This window comes from Cygnus atratus, chromosome 14 (assembly GCF_013377495.2).
Source record: "Cygnus atratus isolate AKBS03 ecotype Queensland, Australia chromosome 14, CAtr_DNAZoo_HiC_assembly, whole genome shotgun sequence".
Classification (NCBI taxonomy): Eukaryota; Metazoa; Chordata; class Aves; order Anseriformes; family Anatidae; genus Cygnus; species Cygnus atratus.
In genome coordinates this window covers 3,086,068-3,109,466 of record NC_066375.1, presented here as the reverse complement: position 1 = coordinate 3,109,466, position 23,399 = coordinate 3,086,068, and the positions used below count along the sequence as shown (strand labels likewise).

Sequence of the window (23,399 nt, the reverse complement as noted above, 5' to 3'; positions counted from 1 at the left end):
CCTGTCCTACTCCCACATACCCAGCACGCTCGTACAACATTGCAGGAATAGTAGAGAGTTTGTATTCACATGCAGCAGTGGTTCACAATGCAAGCAAACAGCGGCTCCTCTCCAGTAAATTATTTTGCCCCTGCTTGAGAGCCTCCAAGACAGCACCCTCTTGAAACTGGATTTCAATTGCCCCAACTGAAATCCTGGCTTGAGCAAAGTATGGGCATCTCGGAGCACGGCAGCACCAAAACGCAGCCACAGCCTGGGCGAGGGCTGGCACGTGGTGGCACAGCAGGGACACGGTGGCACAGCAGGGACACGGTGCCTGCAGGAAAAGCGAATTTGTGCCCCAAACCACGGGGCTCCATCAGACCTCGCCAGAAAATGGTTAACTCCCAGGCAGCGCTAAGGAGATGCTGTTTCCTGAAGGACTCATCTTCTTGAGACCGCCAAACAGTAGTAAACTGCAGGGTACTTAACGGAGGAATTTACTGTAGAAGAAGGAGAATTGGGCAATTTCCCCAGCTGGAGCTCGGGGCTATGCAGTGGGGGGCGGCTGGGTGCCCGCCCTGCCCTCACACCCCCTTGGCCATTCAAAGTCTCCACCAAACGTACCCTCTGGGCCAAAACGCATCCTCCGTTTACGTTAGAGGCTATCATTTCACCTTTAACTGACCCATTCCCCACATGGCATCATTATTAAAGCCATAAACAAATTCCAAAAAAATTTGTAATACTTCGAAAAGGTCGCAGTTAGGTCAAACTTGGCCCAAAATCCAGCTTTTACAGAGCCAGAAACCAAGAGAAAGGTTTCTATGTATGCTCGCTTAAAAAATTCAAATAGAAACAGATGTGGGTTTCTTTTATAAACAAATGAACATCCCCCTGAAGTGTCTGCAACTCCGACTGCGTAGCCCGCCTAATGCCTGGAAACCCGAAAATGGAATTGATTGCAAACTAACACATGTTCAGCACCGCCTTTGTTCGAGCTGAAAAAGGCAGATAAATGCTAAACCCAGGAACTCGATGGCCCTCCATCAGCCTCAATCACCGGGGCCTTGCACAGATTAGCCTCAGGATGGGCGGCAGGATCGGGCAGCACAGCCCGAGGGGTCGGGCAGGGCCAGCTTCACCCTGAGCTGCGGCCTCCAGCTTCCCCAGAGGATGCCCAAACTTCTCGCATCCCCTTCCCCTTTGCTCCAGGCACAGGCAGGGATGCGGCGAGCTTTTGGAGATGCAGTTTTGCCCAGCATGTTCTCACAGGGAGAAGCGAAGGCAGACCTGGAGAAGCACCTGCCCAAAAACCCCAATCCCGGCCATCGCTGCACGGGGCAGCCCTGTGCTGGTACCAGTACCACTGTGTATCTCAAATGGCTTGCGCGGGCTTCTACAACCCCTTTCCACCGTCCTCATGCTCAGGGGAATCCGCTGGTGTTTCCCAGCTCCCTGCCAACCCTCCGGTACGGCCAGCCCACGTGCGCTTGGAGCTGCTGGTGGCACCGCGCGCGGCGGCCCTCTGGGTCAGCGGGGGGACCGGCTCCGAACCGGGGAGACGAGCAAGGGAAATCCACACACGCCCGTAACCGCTGCTCCCACGGGGACCACGACGCAGAAACCTGCGCAAGCTGCAGGAAAAGGAGCATTTGGTCACCGGCCCATCCGCGTGCTGAGGGACGCGCCGCGCTCCGTCCCCCCTGCCCCGCGACCTCTCGCTCGGTGACAGTTGAGCAACGCCGGCTGAATTCTGCGCGCTGTTTGCGAGCTGCAATGAGACTGCAGAAAACCACTTCCCTGTTTGTTCTTCCAGCACAGAAATAGGAACACAAACAGAAAATAGTGCCCCCAGCGGCACGCGCGCCCTCCGTCCAGCCCCGGACCGCCGCGTCCCAGTGCGTCCCAGTGCGTCCCAGCGCAGGGCGCGGGCGCCGGGTGGGTGACATGGGGCGCTGGGGCCGCTCGGTGACGCTTCCCCTCCGCATTAACCATTTACTGGCTCTGTCTAGGAAAGGCAGCGAGTTATTAGAAAGTGCAAGAAGGGAGGAGAGCAGGAAGGTCCCAGCGGCACGCCGCAGCAGGGCTGTCCTCGCAGCCTGGTCCCAGCAGCAGGTCCTGGCGCCGAGGGCGGCTGCGGGGGGCTCGGGGCGAGCAGTGGCAGCCCCCCGCCGGTGGAGCAGCCCCGCTCTCACGAGAGCGGCAGCAGCAGCAACTTTTCAGCTGAAGGATGCGCACCGGCTGTGCCAGCAGCCCGCCAGCACATTTTGGCGCAGAGCCCCCGTGTCTCGGGGGAAAGCGGCGCTGCTCTTTTCTTAACCTCCCTGGGTAACCGCCCGGGGAGCGCAGATGCGGAAAGCCACGACCCCGGCGGGCAGCAGACGGGCGCTCACGGCAGCGTTCGCGTCGGGGGCAGCCTGGCGGGGTGGGAGGCAACTGGGGTGCCCCAGGGGGTCGCCCCCCACAGCTGCCCCCGTAACCAATGCCCCTGTGCCCGCTGCCCGCCGCAGCCCAGGTGGAGCGGGGCCGCTCCTCCCCAGCTGCCAGCTCCGTTGGCTGTCTTGGCTCCTGGGGGCACAATTTAACCTCATTTAAATTTAAAACAAAACAAGCCCTCGTTTACTTCCTGTGCTTTGCCTTTTTCCAAATCTAGCAGGGGATTTTTTTTTTTTTATTCTTTTCTTTATTGCTCACGTTTATAACTTTCCTCTTCTGACTTGTTACCCTCCAATTACCCATCCTTTCTGCAGCAAGCCCGGACGTACCGCAGGTAACCAGGAAGGTTACCGCGGGCACCCAGGGCCACCCCTGCCTTCGTGCAGGACCTCATGGGGCACGGCGTGCAGCCAGAGCCCCCTCCTGCACGTCTCGGTGCACCCACAGCCCGGAGCAGCATCAACAGGAGCCACGGCCACTCGCAGCTTCGCAGGAGACACCCGGAGGAAGCCAAAGACCTGTCCTCAGTAAACGCCTCAGTTCGAGGATCACCTGTCCACCGACTTTCGGAACTTGGTGTCAACCACTACCAGCAGCCACCGATACTCCAACTGAATTTCATCTCCCTGCCTAGAAATCTAGCACGTCCCCTTCCAGTTCTTTGCTGCAAGCCTTCATTTTTAGCGATCAGCCTCAATTTTCCTAGGAAAAACAAATTTAACCTTTGATTTAACCTTTCGGCGAGCTATTTTTACTCCTATCTCAAGCTTATTTTAACCTCGGTAGCCAATAAACGCTTAAAGGTCAAACCCCATTCCTAAGAGCCCGGCTTCACCCCTGGGAGGAAGGCTGAGATCACGGATTTTTCCGGGGCAGAATCCCCTCTTCCGACCGTCCCAGCGGCAGGAGGGGCCGGGCACAGAACCAGAGGAGGGAAACAGCGCTGGGCGAGGCGGGGGGATGTTGAAATGCCTCCTGCCCTCGGGATGCTCGGGGATGCTCGGGGATGCCGGCTGCCCCCCGCACACACACCCGCTGCCCCCGAGCCGGGCATCCCGGCGGCTCCCCCGCCTTGGCATCGCTGCCCAACTTCCACGTCGCAGCGAGCGGGGATGGTGGCACGGCTCGGCACGGCACGGCACGGCACGGCTCGGCACGGTAAAGCACAGCATGGCACGGCTCGGCACGGCACAGCACGGCTCGGCGGGCCGGAGGCAGGTGGGGAAGGCTCCGGGGCTGCAGCGGGGCGGCCCCGGGCCCCGGGCGGGATGGAGCCGGCCCCGCCACGCCCCCGGGCCCCGGCCCCACCGGGCACGGCCCCCGCCGCTGCCGCCCGCCCCCGGCGCACCCCGGGGATGAAGGGGGCGGGGGGGGGGGGGGGACCCGGGATGTGGGGGGGGGGGGGGGGGGGGGTGCCTGGTCGGGGCCGCGCAGCGCCCTCCCGGAGCCGCGGTGCGCGGGCACGGCGCGGGGCAGGCAGTGCCGCAGTCATTAATTCGGGGAGCGGAGCGGGGCGAGCGGCTGCAAAAGTTGTGTGCGCGGCCCCCCCCACACCCCCCCCGCCCCGCTCCCCCCCCACCCCCCCCCCCGTACCGGGCAGGGACCGGCGTGCGCAACGCGCCCCCGTGGGGGGGGGGGGGGGGGGGGGGGGAAGGAGGGAGAGGGGGAGGGAGGAAAAATAATAATAATAAAAAATAAATAAATAAATAAAAAATAAAAAGGGGAAGGGGGGGGAGAAGCGCGCCCCCCTCCCCCGCAGTCCCCCCTTACCTTTGCCGGCGGCGCCTCCTCCGCCGGGCGCGCCGGGCTCCGGGGCTGCGGGCGGGGAGGGGCGGGGGCGGCGGCCGGGGCCGGGGCCGTTCCCGGGGCCGTTCCCGCAGCCCGGGCCGGGGGAGCCCCGCGGCCGCCTCACGCCGCTGCCATCGGCGGGGCCGCGCCGTCCGGGCCCCTCCTCGGGAGCGGGCGGCCCCCCCCTCCCCGCACACACACACACACACCCACCCACCCACCCCCCCCCCGGCCCCGCCGCCGCCGCCGCGATGGCCGCCCCGCCGCCGGGCCCTGCCCGCCCCTTTCTGTTTCTTTTTCTCGCCCCGCACTTCCTCGGGAGCTCCGCGCTCCGGCGGGCGGGGAAGCGACTTTGGGAGCCGGGCACGGAGAGGAGCAGCGGGGCTGCTGCTGCCGGTGGCGGTGCTGGTGCTGGTGGTGGTGGCGGCGGCGCCCCCCCCCCCCCAGCCCCCCTTCCCCTGCCCACCCCCGACCCCCCCCCACCCCTCAATTCCCCCCGGCTCCGGCTCCAGGTGCGGGCAGCGCCGGTCCCATCCCGGGCCGGGCCGCGCCGCTCCTCACCCCCCCGCCGGCCGCGGGGGCCCCATGGCGCTGCCCGGAGCCCCGCACGCGTCCCGCCGGCTCGGCTCGGCTCGGCCCGGCCCCGCAACCCCCCCCCCCCCGCACTCTTTTACCTCCTCTTTTCCCCCCCCCCCCCTTCCCCAAGCTCCACTCCCCCTCTCCCGGCTATGCACAGGCGTACACGGGGCCGCTGCTGCAACCTTAAAAAAAAAAAAATCGGCTTATACTTTAAAAAAAAAAAAAAAAAAAAAAGCCTTTTGGCGCCATATTAATGACGTACTTAAAATTTGCCATTTCTCCTGCGTCAAAAAGACGGTTCTGGCCCGGCGCGGAGAGGAGCCGCGCCCCCCCCCGCCGTGCACCCGCACGCCCCACGCGCACCGCCACGGACACGCGTGGCCGAGCTCCGCGGGGTGCGGGGCGGGGTGCGGAGCGGCTGGGCCCCGCTGCAAACCCCCGCGTGAGCCGGCACGGCACGGCACGGCACGGCACGGCCGGCCCAAAGTTGGCCGAGTTGCCGCGGAGCGGTGCGGTGCCCCCCCCCGGTGCGGTGCCCCCCCCGGTGCGGTGACCCCCCGGGTGCTGCCCCCACGGCCGGTGCCCGCTCAGGGGTGCCCAGCGGTGAGGGATTTTCCCCGGATTAACCCAGCGGCTGCCCAGGCAGACACGGTTCCTTAAATAAAAGCAGTATGAATGGGATGGAGTGGTCCGTACGATGCGCGTCTTCCCAAAGTCCACGAGGCCTGACGGTCAAGTTGCAGAAGTTGGCTTGCTCTGTTTGAAACCACTGCTGTGGGAGATGAAAATTCAGTTTAAAGACGGTCCCTCAATCACAACCCGCTACCAACCGTTGGGTCCCATAAGCTGGGCACCTCTAAGAGTTCCCCAACTTACTGACCACTCCCAGCCAGGGCCACCAGCACAACCAGGGCACTGGGATGCTCCCCCATGGGCGTCCCCCTTCCAGACATTATCATTTGCCACACTTTAATGAATTAGGCTGCAACTTGCTATCTACTCATGTGCTGGACATTTTCTGAAAATGTAAAGTCCTTTGGCTCCACCAAGGATGAAGACAAGAGGAGAAGAGCATTGCTTTGGTTGTAGTTGGGCTTGCTGTACTTGTTTAATAATTATTTTTATGTACCCCCTGGAAATAGTCTTGAAATTTGCCATGAGGCAGCCTTCTAGGGACTTGTAGATAAGCCTGCCCAAATTCATCACCTTCTTGGTCTTTCAAGCAGAGCAGCTCACAACACATGGCAAAACAACGTCAGTTCCTGCACGGCGCAGGAAAGAGGAGATTTGGGGGAGCAAGGGAGATTGCCCGGATTCCCGTAGCTAAGAACAGCACTCCCTTTATGTCTGCTTTGGAAATAAGATGCCATCTTCTCTGGGGAGCCTCTTCGCTGGGAAGCAGCCCCAGGGAAGAATGGGAAACATCAGCCACTGGTTAAAAAAAGCCTCTCCTGGTAGCACGAGAGCGGGGGCCTCATGGCACAGCCTCCCGCCAGCCCCAGGCACCTTGAGGGGCACGGGCCCCGCTGTGCTGAAGGTCACCGTGTTACGTGGCCAGAACTCTGGAAACATCCAAACTGAGGCATTCTGTACTAATTTATAGAGCTTTTTTTTTTTTTTTCCATGTAATTCTATTACAGTTCTTAATTATATGATCACAATCTGCTTTCCACGCAACACCTGCGTGCGTAGGACCTGCTCTGTAGGTAAGTCAAGAAGGAAATGTTTCCCCCAGATCCCCCATCTTGTCTGCGGAACCAAAAACTTTGGGACAGAACGGTCCCAAAGACCAGGATTCTCCCCTTTTCTCTGTAAAGCTAGCAAGGTCCTTACGCAAACTTTTGGGCACTGATGGTTGCACTGCCCATACTGCGGGTGCACAGCCTGAAAGTGTTGGCTCCAATTATGGACATCCAGCTCGGTACAGCTGGGCACGGTGGGTGCTGTGCATGCGGGTACGAAGTGCTGCATCACGGTAAATGCTCTGAGAAAGCTGACATTATGCTTCTCAGATGGAGTACCCTAAATTAGTCAAAACTGGCCTTAATCTATCCGTGTGTCATCCTGACCCATCTTCGTAATGGGTGTTGGGGAGGATTAATGAAGGTGCTGGAGCACTGATGCAGCATAGTGGAAAGTACCATAGAAAAATGGTGCTATGTAGTTGGGCTTGCTGGACTTTTTAATTACTGTTTTTATGTAACCCTGAAAATAGTCTTAGAATTTGCCATAAGGCAGCCTTCTATGGCCTTGTAGATAAGCCTGCCCAAATTCATCATAGAAAAAAACATGGGAAAATTAATAATTCTGCCTTCAGGGGAACCTGCCAGCTTCTCTGCTTAGGTCCTGTACAGCACCGCAGACCTACAGCCCCCCAGGCCATTTCTTGGGAATTTCTGGACAAAGCCACCACCGGAGGTCACAGCACGTCCGATTCCAGACACGCAGCTCAGGTCCCTGGCACAGACTGGTTGTGCACAGCCCCAGTGCACTTCTGCCACCCCAAAGATGAGCACCTCGTTCTGGTTTCAGAGCCGCACACCGAAACATCGGAACTGTGTTTTCTGTTGCTGTGAAATCCAGAAGTGGTGAGATATGTGAGCAATGTGCTGAGCTAAGGCCTAGGATCAGCTGGGGAACAATGGGAGCGCGCCAGTGCTGCTGAGCCCCTCGCTGACCATCTCGTGCGCTGCACGACCCGGTGGTAAGGGAGAAAACCAGCATCTGAGCCTGTAATTAAGATCGTGCTCTGCTTCAGCAAAAGGCCTTCGATTAAGTTGCACTGGCAAGGAGAATTCTGACGTTTCTGGATGTTGAGTACTTGATCACACGCTTAACAGATTTTTGGCTACCATCTATGCACATTTATACAAAATGTGTATACCAACACATATATGTACCACACAGATAAAATATACACAGAGATAACACGCCTGATGGATGGTTCCACAGAAAGGTCACGTATATTAGACATTCGATGCTCGGTTTACATAGCATGACATGTATGTAACAATTATGAAGAGCTCTGACAGGGTGTTGTCAGCTGGCTTTTGCTAAGAGAAGAAATAAATCTAATAATGAAAACAAAAAAAAAAAGCATTTTGGAAGAAATAATACTGCACAAATCCTCTAAAAGGACAGGATTGTCTACACAACAAAGGCTCAGCTGATTGATGCTAAAATAAGCAGTTATGCAACAAGTAAGAAATATGATCTCCAGAGAAGGAGCCAGCAACATTTCCCTTTCATCTTCATTCACCGGTGCTTGTTTTTGCATACCTAGGAGAAGAATATAGGCAACTTTTTGACAATAAGTGCCTAAGTTGAATTAACTGATGTTCAAATGAAGGACTTTAGTACTTAGGACTAAATCCCCTCACTATAGGAGTCCCCCAAAGTGCCATGACACTATTGCTTCCATTGCCCGTGCTCCAGGGCTGCGATCGCGTTTCGGAGGGAGCGCTCTGCTGACATAACTGGGTGTAAATACGTTGGTTTTAGGGGTGAATCGGCTCACCATATAGCCGTGATTACAAAACTGAAAACAACTTCAGAAGAAGCAGCATACAAAATAGTTAATCTCAGAATGCCTGCATTTAGTACAACTTGTCAGCAAGACTTGAGACCCCCAAAAAATCTCAGTGTGACAGACCTCATGGAGAGGAAGAGGAAGAGCCGGGTGCCTCGGTGTCCCCACGTCTGGCTGCTGCAGTACCTGCTAGTACCCGGCACAGGGCTGAGACAGGAGGGAGTGTGACTGATACAAGGAAATTTCAATGCTATTTCAAAGACCTTTAGAAACCAACTATTTACTAATGCTACCTAGTGAGAAAATGCAGGGAAAGCTCAGCTCCTCGTCGGCTCGGTGCTTGTTCCTGCTGTGATGTCCTCGTGTCCCTGCGGCTGGTCACTGGAGGACTGACACGGTGCAGGGAGATGCTCGGGTTACAAGAGCTGGTGGAGACCCTCACAACCTGAAAAGGGTGCAGGAGACACGTGGCTGCTAATTTACTGCCCACATACTCTCTTCCGAGGCCTCTGGTAGCCAGAAGAACACGGGATAACCTCCCAGCTACTTTCATTTCTGCCGAGGACCATTTCAGCACAGAGCCATACCGGGAGGGGAGCACAAATATGATGGAAAGCTTGGTGCATCCGTATCCCAGACAGGGTTGTCCAACATCCCAGCTGTAATGGGGGTACTTACTTGTTATTAAAATGCGTGTTAACTTGGAGAATATTAAGCAGATGCAGTAGAAGGAAAAAGAACAAGCTCTGCTCTAAATTATAATAATAATCACTCCCATCTTCGAGAATGAACTACTACAGAAAGATCAAGGGTGAGATGGCTGCTATGGTCATTATATAAACTAATCCTTTTTCTTTGTCAGTCATTCTGCATAATTCTTTCCCTCTCTGAAGCTAAGGAGAAATACTATACTTACAGGAGAAGAAAATTTGATTTGGCAGATCAGTGGATAGAGAGATTTTGTTTGCAGTCTCAATTACCTCCAGCAGCTGGAAATTTGGTATCAAAATAAACTGTAAACAAAAAAAAATAGATACAACATTACAAACGTCCATCCCTTGATGGATAGCTCAAAAATTTTCTGTTCCAGCAACAGCTGCTTTAATATCTTCCAGGGAAATGGCAGTCTCTCTCTGTCTGAAGGGATTACCTTTAAGGAGTGCCTCCTTAAGTGGTTTTGTGTAAAGATGCTCATGTTCTTGTGCACTGAATTTCTTCTGCCAAATTTCCAGATTCTTTTTTGGTTGGTTTCTCTGTTTTCTGTAGGTTCCGTAAGCCTTCTCGTCCCCAGGCTGAACATGCCCAGCTCTCAGCCTGTATATATGGCCCCACTGCCACTCCTTTGCTCCCTTTTTAGGGATGCTTCAGACTTGCCAGGCTAAGCAGGGTGCCAGACAAGCGCGGCTCCTTGGGCCGCCGGGGGTCTCAGCATGCAGACATGACGACAACGCCATCGTTCACCCCGGCTGGGTGATGGGTGACGAGAACAGACGCGTGCCCCCATGATGGGGTACCCCAAAGGCAGGACATGCCACCACAACCCCTCCTGCTGCCCCTCCCCACCCCGCGGCCGGGGCCGGTGAACAACCCACTGTTAGCGGGCTCCTTCCTACCTGCGGGTCCCACCGCGTTACAGAGCGTGCAATTACTGTCCCAATTAAAAAAAAAAAAAAAAAAAAGAAAAGATTAAAGATATGAGTCACAATTCAATGCGCCATTTGAGTGAATGGTACATATGCTAAACAATACATGCATCAAGACTGCATTAATCTGCGTTTTATGTGGATTCCCTCTAGACATTCAGTTTATAACCAAGTTGGCTGTTTCACTATATTTCTCTGGAGTTTGAGGGTGTGAAAAAGACATTTCCATTTCATTGACTAAGTTCCCAAGGGGAGAGTTTATGAAAGTGCAAGTGCATAATTTACTGCCTGACAGGATAAAGATGGTATCTGATTTTTAAAAAAATAGTGTACCCTGAAAAACAAAATTGCTAGAACAGACATTTGTTTTCCGTAAGTACCATATTTTAGAAGCATTTAATTTAGCTTAGAAGCGCTGTTAAAAATATATGCATTGTAAATTGCAGCTGCATAACACGATATTTATCAGATAATGTCACTGAATAGTCTCCTGTTGCAATATAAATGCCAAGGCATTTATAGAAAAATAAATGTTGAAGTAGAGAGCTTTCCTTTCAAAGTGGAAAACCATTATCTCATCCAAAGTTCATAAATAAAATGATGAGGGCTTGCTTACGGGGTTGGTTTTAACCATGCAGGGGCTGAGGCGGGTGCTCCACTGCCCGAGCACTGCTCCCTACAGCCTGGTGGCAGCGACCACAGAGGGGATGCACAGTACGTGTGGCAGCCCTCAGCAGGACCTCAGGCTGGCCAGAAGGGCAATCAGCTACTGATGTACTTGAGGATCAGCAACATAAGGATGGAACATGAGAGATTTCTTGGAATTTACCACTTCATGCAATATTTATCGCAAGAAAATTCCTCGGGTCTGGCTACAGCCAGGTCCTGATGCAATATGCTAGGACACCAGCTTTCAGAACCCGTGCCTGCATGTTGGCTCTCGAAGCCACATTTAGTCGCATAAATGCAGGATCTGATTTTCAATGGATGGAGCACCTGGCAGTCCCTATTGATTTCTTCAGGGTTTTGGATCAAGTTGTGCATGCGCAGCACTATTTATTAGCATAAGGTACAAAGGGCTGTTGGAGAGGGATGGTAAATAAGGTTTGGGATCCAAGAGCTCCACCATGGGCTCCTCTGAAATTTGAGGACATTGATCTAGTCTGTTTGCCTCCTGTTAGGCTGGGACTAAAATTAGGCTCGTGCTGCCGTTCACGCAGATCGACGAAGCGCTGTACTGAGCAAGCTGCACGCCACGTGGCAGCTGGGCCCTAGCTCATTGCTTTTTGCACCACAGGTCCATTTGCTGGCATTGGTGGGACTGGAAAATGCTGCTCAAATGCAGCGGGACCCATCGTGCAAACTGCCTGCAGCTGCTGCTGGACCTCGGCCGCTGGAAGCGCGATGCTCAGAGCATCCCAGGGGAGGAGTGGATGAGGAGCACGGATGGCACCAAACCACTCTGAAGTCATCCTGATAACTTAATTTCAATTATTCTGGGTTTGACATATCCAGATAATCCACATTTCATGGGATTTGTAATTTTCAAATCACTTTTAGCCTGCACAGTTAGGAGCAAAGTCTGCCTGGAAATTAAAGGAAGCTGCAGCCACAACATTTATTTGGCTGTGCCTACGAAGCCAGAATGCCCACCCTGCAGCCCATGGATGTGCAGCCATCAGTGCCAGCATGGGCAGATGAGGGTATTTGAATTCTGGCCTCAAGTCAGACACTTCTCTTGTTAAAGCAGAAGTCAGGGTGGGTTTACCACCCTTACCACCCCGAAATGCCTCTAAGAGTGGCCACTGCATCTGCCTTAACTGGAAGCCTGTGCGCTGTTCTTCCAAGGGAAGGAATGAGATTCCTCCTTCCTGCTCCTGGCTTCATGAATTTACCCTTCTGTGGTTCTGCTCCGCTTTTAGCTACTTTCTGCACAGCTCTCATGGCGTATTGTCTGCGTGTTTCTTTCCCTTCTCTATTTTTTCCCTCTGCTCCTCACTGCATTTTCCTCTGGACAATCTAACCCACCACTCCTCTGCAGCAACCATATTCATACCAAATTGCAGTCTATCTGCCTTTCCACTCTCTGCTCACCTCTCTCCATTGAAAAGCACGCTTCAGGCTGCCCCTGTCACATCGCATCCTGGGCAACACATTGGGAACCTAGCCTGGATGTGCCAAGCTGAGCTGAATTACTCATTCTTCTCCTCAAACTCCTCTCTGTCCACTCTGGCTGTCAGAGCAGCACTGCACTCCAGGCACTACTCAACTGATATTTTGCCAAAAGCACTTTATATGATGAATGTCAGCCACATCGGGAATACGTTATGCTGTAGGTGCAACGACTAAAATAAATTTTACATGTAAGAAACGGCTGGCTGGATGAATGGAGGGACAGCCAGGTCGATGGCTGGTCAGCCATTGAGGGGCACAATAACACACAGCAGGACACCTTTCTGGGCCACGTTCAGAAGAAAATACCTCGGCACTGCTAGCTCCTTGCGGAGAGGAACTCACCCTGAGCGCCTGCAAGCAGGGAGGACCTCAAAGTCACACATCACATTCATAAAATGTCACAGCAACGACAGGGCGAAGAATCATCAAGTCCGCTGTCCTTTTACATAGGATTACAGCCCCTTTGCCGAGGACATACCAGCAATTTGTTTGAATTTACCTTTGCTCTTTGAAGATAGGCCACCAGCTAGTGCTGCCGTGCTGCTGAGCAGTGCCACATCCCTCTGAGCCCCTTCCTGGTGAGCTCCACGGATGACAGACAGCCACTGAAGCAACAATTCCTGCATGCCAGGACTTTAGCACACGGTATATGCAACGCGTAGCCCTTCTACAGTGCTTATAATCTTCAAATCAATTGTACCTGGCAGGGGAAGTTTAACGTTAATGACTTTCTTATTACGGATGGAAAAACCTTTCGGAGCTAACGAGCAGCAACAAGGCCGCTTCGCTCCTGCCCGAGGAGGTGACTCCACGGTGACGAGCAGCGCCTGGAGCAGGGCCGGAGCGATGGCTGCTTCACCCTGAAGTCAGCCTGGCAGCCTGCCTTTGGGCCTGGGGTCAGGAAGGGCTTTAAGGATCTCGGCTTAGGACCACCGAAGGGCAGGGGGAAGACGGAGCTGGTGTTGCCCATCCCACGGCCACCTGCCGGCTGCAGCGGCCTGCCCTGCAGTGAAGGCCGGGACGGTGTTCCCAGGAGGAGCCTTGCTCTCCGCGACCACCAGACAGGGACAGCTGCTGAGGTGTGAAAGTGGGGGGGGGGGCAATTTAATTTTAATCCTGACAGCCAGGAGCAAACAAGACCCAGGGAGTTCCGCATTTAATTTCCACGCAGGTCCCACGGGGTGTGCAGAAGAGGGCGAGCAGAGGGAGGCTGTGGGCCTGGAGGTGGCACGGTGCCTCGGGGTGGTGGCATCTGCCCGAGCCCAGCGCCTCCAGCCTCGCTGCCCCGGCAGAAATAAACAAATGGAGGCACCACAAAGGAGAGAGCATCTGACTGGGACCAGGTACTTATGCAAATAGCGCGTTAACACCCAGCCAGACAGAGCTGATAAGCCTCCCAGGCCAGCTGGAGGCTTCTCCAGCCTGCTGAGGGGGGGAGGAGGAGGAGGACAGCTTTAGGATGACAATAGAAAACCTAAAAGCAAGAGCGAGGCAGCGCTGGGAAGGCTGCACGGGGCTGCCTTGCTTTGCTAGGCACAGCGCTGCGCTGCTGCTTGGCCATCGCCGGCCTGCTCCGCTTCCAGAAGCATCCCCGTGCCCACACGCGCGGCAAAGTGGAAATCCTCTTTTTTTGCCAGGGTGCAGCATGAGGAGAGCAGGGGGCATCCCCCAAGGCGCTCCCCCTCTCCTTGCTGGCCAGCCCTCTCCAGTAGCAGAACCGCAGCGAATTGTCCTCCTGCGGGGCTGCTGGGGATCCCCCAGGAAGCTGCATCCCTGCCCCGGCTGGGCTGCTGGTAATCAGATAGAAGAGGTTTAAAATAATCAAGTCTAAGCAGCTGAAATCCACATTGGAGTAGGTAACGGGGTCAGGAGACACGCTGCAGCCGGAGGACTGGGGGGCCACCAGGCAGGGCACGGTGTGTGGTCAGAGCTGGGGGCCAGCGAGCCAGGAGCCACGGTGCTTCTTCAGGACACAGCCCGCAAGTGCTTCTTCAGCACTGGGTGCTTGGAAATCTGCGTGAATCTCACGCGTCTTGGGGTCTTTCTCTTGGAAAGACCTGAAAGGAAGGAGGTGGGAGGGGAAGACAACACAGCCAGAGAGTCCCCAGAGCCAGGTGGTCTCTTTCCTCCCCATCGCATCCATCACCACCAGCCTGAGTCACAGATGGATTTTGCTGCCCCAGAGCTCCATCGGTCTCATGGCTCCAGTCCTGGGACCCAGAGCTGCAGCTCACAGGATGCAGGAAACCTCCGGCTCCTCGAGCATCACTGTCCCCTGGTCCCCACCCTGTACTGGCTCTCTGCGGTCACCTTCACCCGCTCCACCCACAGGCAGGGAAGAAGGGAAAAGAACATCAAAGAAAAGAGGGGACTGCTTTTAGGGACTATTTGTTTTGCCCGCCACGCAGATTTCCAGCTCAGTTTAGTGATATAACGCTCTGATGCTGAGAAGTTGCAGTTTGGCCTTCCTGTGGTATTCCCCTTGGAAAAAAAAAATCTTACTGCAATGTAAAACTGAAAATTGAAACAGCCTGGTGATTCACCAGAGAAAATGCCTCTCTCTTTTCCCTATTCAGTGAGGCAGAGATTAATGTTGTGAGGTTTGAAAGAAAAACTGAAAAAGCCTTTAATTAATCCCTAAAGGCTAAACAGTGCCAGAGATGGACAGGATTTCTCCTCTGCCTCCTTTCCGGAGCAAGGACTTGATGCTGTGTTCCTACCGCAGCCTTTTCCAGGGGATTCTCCAGCACCGAGGGAGGACCCAAAGCCGTCCCTGGGGACAGGCACCGGGCAGCGAGGAGACACAGGCGCCCCCCCAGCACCTCCCCGGTCCGAGGAGGCGGTGCAGACTTTTGGAAGCTTTTACCTGCTGCGAGGAAACTTTCCAAGTTCAAGGTCGGGTTTGTTTGTCTTCCATCCCGACAGACACAAAATGTTATGCAATATTCAGGAAGTCACTTTTATCAGCCTCAATTCAATTTATAAGATTAAGAGCACGGAAAAACAAATACTCCTGGATGGAAAGCGCTGGCACTAGCCAGGCCAATGCTCTGTTTGCACAAGGATTGTTAACAGGGTCTCTCTTATTTCCACGAGTCAGTAGGGGCGGGATGCAAAGCGTGCTGCTTCTTACGGGGGGCTGGTTGTTATGAGAAAGTCTAACCCCTGCAGAGAGCAGAAGCTGTAGCAGAGTCTTCTGGAGGGCGACTTCTGTGGTTGCTAGTGCAGCTGCAGCAGGAACAGCTCTGCTGACACCGTCACCAGCCCTGGAGCACCCCGAGAGGTAAAGGCAGGGCTCGCCCTGGTGCAGGGCACAGCACGGCAGCACCTCTGCTGGCTGGATTCACCCGGGCGCAGCCCCCGGGGTGCCAGGTGGGAGCGGGGCTGCGATGGGGTCAGAGGCTTCGCTCACTCAAAACGTGAGGTGCGAAATGATGAGTAAAATACAGAGCATGTGCAGCTCATGTGCACCTCTCACAGGAGTCTGAAGCCAGACCGCCCTTGCCCAGAAAATGCACTAGAAAAAAAGAAAAACCTTGCAGAGAGAAAACGGTACTGGGTAAGAGCGAGGTCAGCCCTACGCCTGATCTGGAAGTCCTGAAGTCTTCAGGGAAGACAAACATCAGCACTTCAGGGCAGGAGCATCGGCATTTGTCTCACGGAGCGGAGGCCCCTGCCAGAGATCGCATTAGGCACCATCCAGGAGATGCATCTGCCTTCTGACACCACTTCTCTCCCAACGAGGCCCTTACGAAGTTTCAGTATTCACCGCTATTATGACTAGCTCAGACCAGTGCTTTCTGCTGATACAGGAAATAAAGGAAAATCAATCTTCAGCGCTGCAAGCTCCCTTAATTCAGCGCCACGCACACATGTAGGAGCCACAGACAAAGTTAAAACGTAGTAACAAGGAGCTATGGAGTTTGACAGCCGCTAAGGGAGAACCTGATGACTAAAAGGAAGCTTGGCGATAGCAGAGTTGCAAGTTCAGCTATGGAGAGGACCACAAAAGCCGAGAGCACGCTGTAGATCTTCCTTTTATTGACTGTTTCGAGGAGAGCTGCATTTCTTGTTGAAGTTCAGAGCTGCAGACCGCACTCTGTCTTGATTCTGATTACAGAGCGGTGGTAATTAAACCTCTGGAGCATTAGGTTACCATTTTAACAAAATGCCTGGATTTTATCTTGATGTGAAATTGGGAGTGAGATGCAGATCTTCACAGTAAATAAAAACTGTTGGCCGTTTCACAGATAATCTGTTTCCTCAGCTTGCGTATGAGAAAATCCTGCCATACAGTTTCTTTTTCCCTTGTGCAAACACACGCGGTCCTTGAGGAAGTTCAGCAGAAGCACTGCCAGCCCCTGCACGCTGCTCAGCCTGCAAAATAACCATTATAATCGCAGTGTGGCTCTTTAATAGCACTTTTCAGCCAAGAACCAGTATTATCATCTCCATGTCAGAAAACAGAAGCACACAAAAATTCACTCCAGTGTTACAAGCGGCCAGAGTCAGGAATAATCCAGCCCCCGTGTCCGGAGTCCATCCACCAGCTACATCCCCACCGGGCTCTGAAGTAATGGCCTCATCCACAGACAGACACGTAAGGTGCAAACCCACTTTATTCTTAGAGCTGTGGTGACAACCACAGCGCTGCGTCACTGCAGACCTCTAGGTTAGGAATTGGGCAAATGCAGCCATTTCGGGTCATGTAGCTACAGGCTAGCCATCTAACGGCGATTTTCACCACCTACCAGCCTGAGTCCACTCGAACCAGCGACCAATATAGGGGAATCCCTTAAAGGCAGCATTTTATTGCAATTAGCAGCAATATATTGATGGAGCAAGGCTCAGATTCTCAGCAGCACCAGCAAAAGGCAGCACGACGGCAGTTTGCATTGGCTCCGTTTCTTGCAGGCAGTGGTGTTAAGTGCTCTGGTAGATCAGTTATTCTGATAATAAAACAGTTGCTTGTGCAGGCAATTGGGCTCAGTCACTTTCAAAGGACAGATGTTGCCACAAAGGCTTTCATCGTTGGCTTTCTGAGCAAAGCATATCCTCCCTGCCCAGAGCAGCAACAGGTTTACCACAAAATACTTCTCGCATTTGATGTCTGCAGAGGCAGGTGTTACTCACCCAGCTGCCGTATGCAAACGTGCTCCTGATGGGATAGCAGGGAGAAAAACCTAAAGCCAGTGCTGCTGGAGATGCCCATCCTCGTGTGTCACCCGTGTGCCCAAAGCAGAGACCAGCCTTAGGGCTTTCTTGGTGCTCTGCTTCTCAGCAGGCAGACTTGCTGCAGGTCTGGGGGTTGGCTTGCCGCATTGTGAGACCAGGAGCTGCGTGTTTTGGTGGGTGCTGGGGTCCGAGGCTGCATCGCTTCACCTTCCTCAGCATCACTTCACCTCCAGCCATCTGCTGAGAGGAAGTAAGAGCTGTCACACACCTACACGGGGACTTCTGCAAAGTGTCAGAGCTCCTGGCACGCACACGCAGCTGCCTTGGAGAGAAGTGTCAGGAGGAGACGCCTCGAGCTCACAGACCCGCTCCCTCCCCACCAGGCATCAGCGGTCCACCCGGTTACACCAGGAGAACCGAGCTGAGATCCCGTGTCAGCTTCCAGAGATGCTCCCGGCAGGTCTCTGTCCACCAACCTCCCCAAAACTGAGCCAAAGAAGCACTTCTGTACCGCACCGTCCTCGCCTCCCGTGGTGGGTGCTTCCCCTCCAGGTGGAGGGCAGCAGCAGAAGAGCCTCTCTCCTCGCTATCCACCCCGCCTGCAGTTTAGGAGCTCGTGGAAACACACAAACTCAAAGCCGGGCTAAGGTGTCTCCGCAGATAGAAATGCGGTTGCTGCTGGCATGGCTGGGAGTTGAAACACAGCACGATGATGGCTCTCGGTTTGAAGAGAATCACAAAGCAGGGACTGTTTTGTAGAAATCCGTGTTTGCTCTTGATCAAATCGGGATTATTCTGTTATTCATGTCTACTAAAGGAAATGAAACCTGAAGGAAGTATTGCTACAGCTTTCTCTGGCTGCAGGAGCTCACACCTTCTTCACATCACACCATCCTGGGATACGACGCTCCCCAAATTTAACGGGTTGGATACACAGATCCAAACCCGCCATCCACATCAACTTTTCTACATCCAGTCTTTGAACTCTAACATGACAAAAAATGATACAAAAAGATCTTCTCCAACCAAGCAAATAACTGCAGGCAAACAAGTATTCTACTTAACGTTTCTAGATGTAAATATTTGGGGTGGCAGAAAGGAACAGCTGATTATCGTCTGTATTTGACAGGAAAACCATAACAAACTTCTCTGAAAAACTGATGTAGGCATTATTCTGCATTCTGACATTAGGGAAAGCATTACGTGATTGCGTCTTTTCTCAGGAATGGGTAAACTGGCTTGGTGGTTTGGAAAAATACAAGCAAGCATATATTTTTTAATTATTACTTTTTTTTCCACAGACCACTGCCATTTTTGATTTGAGCGATGGCCAGAGCTAGAAAGGATAAACCACCACAAGACAAAATTTTCTCGTAGCATTTTTCTGCTGGGAAGTTCTGGAACTATCAAGAGAAACCTCATTTGTATGAAGTTGGTGTCAGATGATGAAGAACAAGGCTGGTTGCAAAGCCAGGGTGCCACACACATTTTGTGATGCTAAGTTACTATGACTGGTAATGATACCAAAGTGAATATCCATTAGCCAAAAAATAAATTGGAAAAATACTCAAATATCTCAAGACGACTGCCACAGAGCTACAGAATGGATCCAATTCATGCTTTCCAACCCTCTCTGCAAGCCCGCAGGCTGTGCTACGCGGCTGTGCCATTTCAGGGACCTGAAGCACGGCCTCGGGTCCCTCCTTCGGGGAGGGTCCTGCATTTACACAATTTACAAGCTTCTCCCCTTGTCTTTATTCCTAACACCTCTCCATATCTCCTCTCACCGTGCTGAGCCTGTAACCTCCCCGCCGTGCAGCCGACCATCACCTCTGCCCTGCCAGCCCACACCATCTCTCTGCCAGCGTCGTCCCTCAGCACAGACTTGTCACCTCCTGAGCTTTCCCGTAAGGCTGGGAACGCCTTCCAGACAAATCTCAGCAGCCGCCCCTTTCTCCTCACGCGAAACTCTCCTTTTAATGCACTCCTGCCCAGAAAACTACCAACACAGCCTCAGCTATGGCTGGGATGAACTGACATTCTCCTTCCTCCTCTCCTTATTCCCCACCTCTGCTCTCAGGGAAGCATCACCCCAACAAACCTGCACCCCCACGGGCAGGGCTTGTCTTTTTGTCCCTCTCTGCAAGCACCGAGCGCAGCCGTGGCTCAGATCCCACCAAGGGCCAGTGTGCCCAGCATACACCCGCGTACCGACACCGGCACACTCCTGCCGGACAGGTAGGGCAGAGAAATGGTGCAAAACGCGAGCACAAAGCACCGACACCGCTGCTGCTGTGCGTGGAAGCGAGTGACCACCGGCACCTCCAGAAGCTCTCGTATCACAACGTGTCCGGACGGTCAGAAACCCCCCTCCTTCCCTATACTTAAAGCAAACTGTTTTCAGCAGAACCCGGTGCTTTCAGCCTTCGCTTCTAAAACAAACCCGTAGTACGAGAGCTGAAATGTCAGCGCTAGTTAGGAGGAGGAAGCTGTGCATAAACCAGCACCGACGTACATCTGCTGCCGAGGAGAAAGTGGCTATTTTCTGCCGGCCTCGCCAGGAGCCGGGGCGCAGAGCGAGTCTTCCCCCTCTAAGCAGATAGCTAGCTGGCAATTCGGTCAGCCCTGAATTACACGCTGGAGTGCTAACTTCCCTTGTGGTCGCAAAAAAGAAAGGCTTTAGAAACACGATTTTAAATTATGCCCAGGGGTATATTTAAAGAACAGCCAGCCAAATTCCACGCTGCCTTCGAGCCTGCTGGAACGCTGCTGGGCTGCAGCAGGGCTGCGCGGCAGATAAGAGCGCGCAGCGTTCGGCCAATTAGTTTTAACCATCATTATATAATATTGATGTCATACTGAATATACATATATATACTGGCAAGGCGGCTGAAATTAAATTGATTTATTAAGCTGATACCGCGCACCAATGCCAAGCTACCAGGTAATTGATCAGCTGCCTAGAACGAACTCCAACATGTAATTTCCAGCGCAATTTGACTGATCAGCAATACCATAATTGGTTGCAAATGTCCTTCCTTGTATTTGTTTTGTTAAGTGGCTTTTTCATTAACGCAGTGGAGCCAAGTAAATAAATATGACTTTACCGTTGGGCTGAAGGCAGGCAACAGTTGAGAAATGGATACAGCCTGGGACGGGACTGGGCGATGTTGTACAGCCAGCACTCGTTATTTACACTTTCTCGATTTTGCTGCATTTTGGGCCCCCTTTGCTTTAGATTTCCTTTCAGCAAAGGGGATGTGGCCAGCACTAGGCTCAACAAAATGAAGGTCTATTGCATTTATGTCCCCAAATGCCTTAAGTCAGTAGGTTTATTATTAAGCCTTTACATCTCTGCTTAGACTATGGTCCTCAGACGTCCCTGCTAGGAGAAGAAACGATGCAAAGTCTCCAGGAATGGGCTCCTTGCTCTGGCAGGCAGCACCTAGGTGCCTGACCAAGCTGCCAAGCTCAGAACCAAACAGAGAGGGCTATCAGGAGGTGGCACCTTCCTCCTGCAATCCGTGCTGATGCCTCTGCTCCCCTGCCCGCAGCATCCCCTCCTCTGGCACGGGTCAGAGCCACCGCGGCACACTCGCAGCCCCCAGCTCCACATGGACTGAGCCTTGCAGTTGTAAAGACCAGGCAGTGCCAGCAGTGGCTGGAGGCTAAGTTGCAAAATACCTGAAAATATTGATTCAACATTGCAGATGCGAGCACTTACAGCTATTTGAGCAGGAGAAAGGTAAAAGAACGCCGCTGTGGCAGCAGCTATCCCATGAAATAGCCATGCGCAGCACTGGATTATCGTATGTCATTCCCATTTTCCAGAATGTGCACAGAACATTGTTTTCTGGGTGTGTAATTCCTTAGCGCTTGCCTTTCAGTGTCCCTTCCAGCTCTCATTTTATCCCATCCTATCGATTACAGCCCATTTCTGGCTATATTCTAAACATTTGTAACCATGCGAGACTGGATGATGAATAGTGGTTATCTGGTGACTTCCAGCACTGAAACATTATTTCAGACCTTTCACTGTGAGTCACCACAACACGTTATAGGAGCAAAGGCAATAAGAAAATCACATCAGAACGAATAAAGGCGTTGAGTCAGGAGAGAAGAACTAATCTGTTATTTTCAAGTGTTTTCAGCAGTTTAGGACTTTATACCTTTGACACCTTTTGTCCACTGGACTCTGCCAAGTGGAATCATTGTTTTTCTTCTGGTAGCTCCGTGAAAACATTTGACAATGGCTTACTCCCTTGAAGAAGAAATTAAAGGCTAAGCTACTTAAGCGATGGGTGTTCTTTGAACCATCCCATTTAAATCTCCGAGATAGCAGCGTGTTGCAAACTGGCACACTTCATTAGTGAGCCTTAAACCTATCCACAAAAGAAATCAGGATGAAGGTGGTTGGGATCTTTTCTCCCCCCACCGCTCCTTTTCTTGTCACATGCACAACAGCGAGGTCTGAGTGAGGAGAAGGTGAAGAAGACATCACCCCGACACACGTGGGGCCCATGCGGCATGGGGCCGAGGTTTTGTGTATGCTTTATAAAGAGCTCAGCACAGCCATTGCTCAGCAAATAACAAAAAGAAACAGGTTTGTAATTGGGTTGTAGACAGCAGTAAGTTACTAGCATTTACCATGCCCTGGTGCTTGTAAAACCCAGAAACAGCACCCTTCGTGTAAGGGCTTGTCCCGTAGCCTCTGCCCCAGGTGCGTGCCCGGGTGCGTCGGGTCGCAGCAAGCAGTGTGGGCAGCGTCTGGGTTGGCAAAGCCCAGCTCTGCAGCTCACAGCCGTCGGGGGTGCAGAGAGAGCGCTCCAAGGGACACGCCAGGACACCCCTGCTGTGCTCCAGGACACAGCAGGAGGTTTCTGTAACACCCGGCCCCAGAGCAGCGTTTATTGCTTCTCTCACTGGAGCTGCTTTTCCAAAACCCGAGTCCCAGCTCCACCGACGTGCAGCTCCCCAACTCCTCGGGCAGTGCCCGTGGCAAGGTGAGCAGCAAAACCAATGATCCCTTTCCATGCAAAGAAACAAATGCGAGCTGACTGATAGGAGAGGATTTGTTAAGTGGGCTTTGAATGTTTTCAGCCCCAGCTTTCACGGAGAAGCAGGTTAGTTCTCACAGCCACGGCGGGCTGAGGAAGGCTTGCCAGCCTCCAGTGATCCGTGAGGGCGCTGGCTGCTGCTTGGCAGGAGCCTCTGCTGGAGCACCGCAGAGCATCCATCCCTCCCTCGCAGCGCAGCAGCAGCGCCAGTGACTAAGCAGATTCTATAAATCAAGCTGCAGCAGAGTTCAGAAGCCTAATAATAATACGAAGATGTAAAAATAATAATAATGCGGTGCTTTTAGTGTTAAGGAGGTCACAGATAAGTGTAATAGGCCTTCTGATGTTGAGACTTGCAGCTTGGTTGCAAGCAATTTTAACACTCTATTTGATGTCTCGTCTTAGAGCGCTAGAAACTGGAATTAAACAACGCAATTAAAACACAGCAAAGATGTAATCTGAGCTTATTTCTATATCTATCCTTGCAGCTTCACCTTTCCCTCCAAACCCTTGGTCTCCTGCACATCAGGAGCACTCACAGCAGCCCCCTGGGCTCTGGGACGGGTTTGCTCGCCCACAGCGGGGTGGCACCAGTGCACCCAGCACGCCTGAATCGCTGCCATCACCTCTGCAGCCGTCACCAAACAAGTGCTGTGTACTCCACTTACTGTAACTGTCTCATTACTACTTTGTTTATATTGGTACAACTTAATCCAACTAAATACCATCACGAACCGCAGCACATGAAGGCCCTGGCTATAAAGAGTTGCACTAAACGCAATCCTTCTCAAAGCGTCCTGCCTTCATACCTACCAATTTTCTACGATTACATCTGCGCAGCACATCTACACCGAAGGCTTTACGGCCCTTTGATGTACATACACCGAAGCAAAATGCTGTGAAGCAGGCATGGCTTTGGACCGCAGGCTGTCCCAGAGCAGAACAGTTTGTTACGTGCGTGCTCAGTGCCAAGCAGGACGAGATGCTGTGGCTGGAAGCAGCAGGCATTCCTAGGGCAGGATTAACGAGAACATG

General features: G+C 53.2%; 1 protein-coding gene across 9 annotated transcripts in view; it reads right to left on the bottom strand.

Annotated features, from left to right (window-relative positions):
• The window catches only part of JADE2 (jade family PHD finger 2), a 68,344-nt gene extending 63,090 nt beyond the window's left edge, over positions 1 to 5,254 (bottom strand). For 2 of the 9 annotated variants that reach the window (XM_035560782.2, XM_035560784.2), the window contains exon 1: positions 4,189 to 4,252. The gene's annotated coding sequence lies outside the window, so the exon portion shown is untranslated. Of the gene's footprint in view, positions 1 to 1,566; positions 1,626 to 4,188; positions 4,253 to 4,767; positions 4,851 to 5,047 lie in introns of those variants that run through there. The other 7 variants (XM_050713638.1, XM_035560783.1, XM_035560785.1 and 4 more) reach the window with 7 other exon arrangements.
• Positions 5,255 to 23,399: the final 18,145 nt, after the last annotated feature.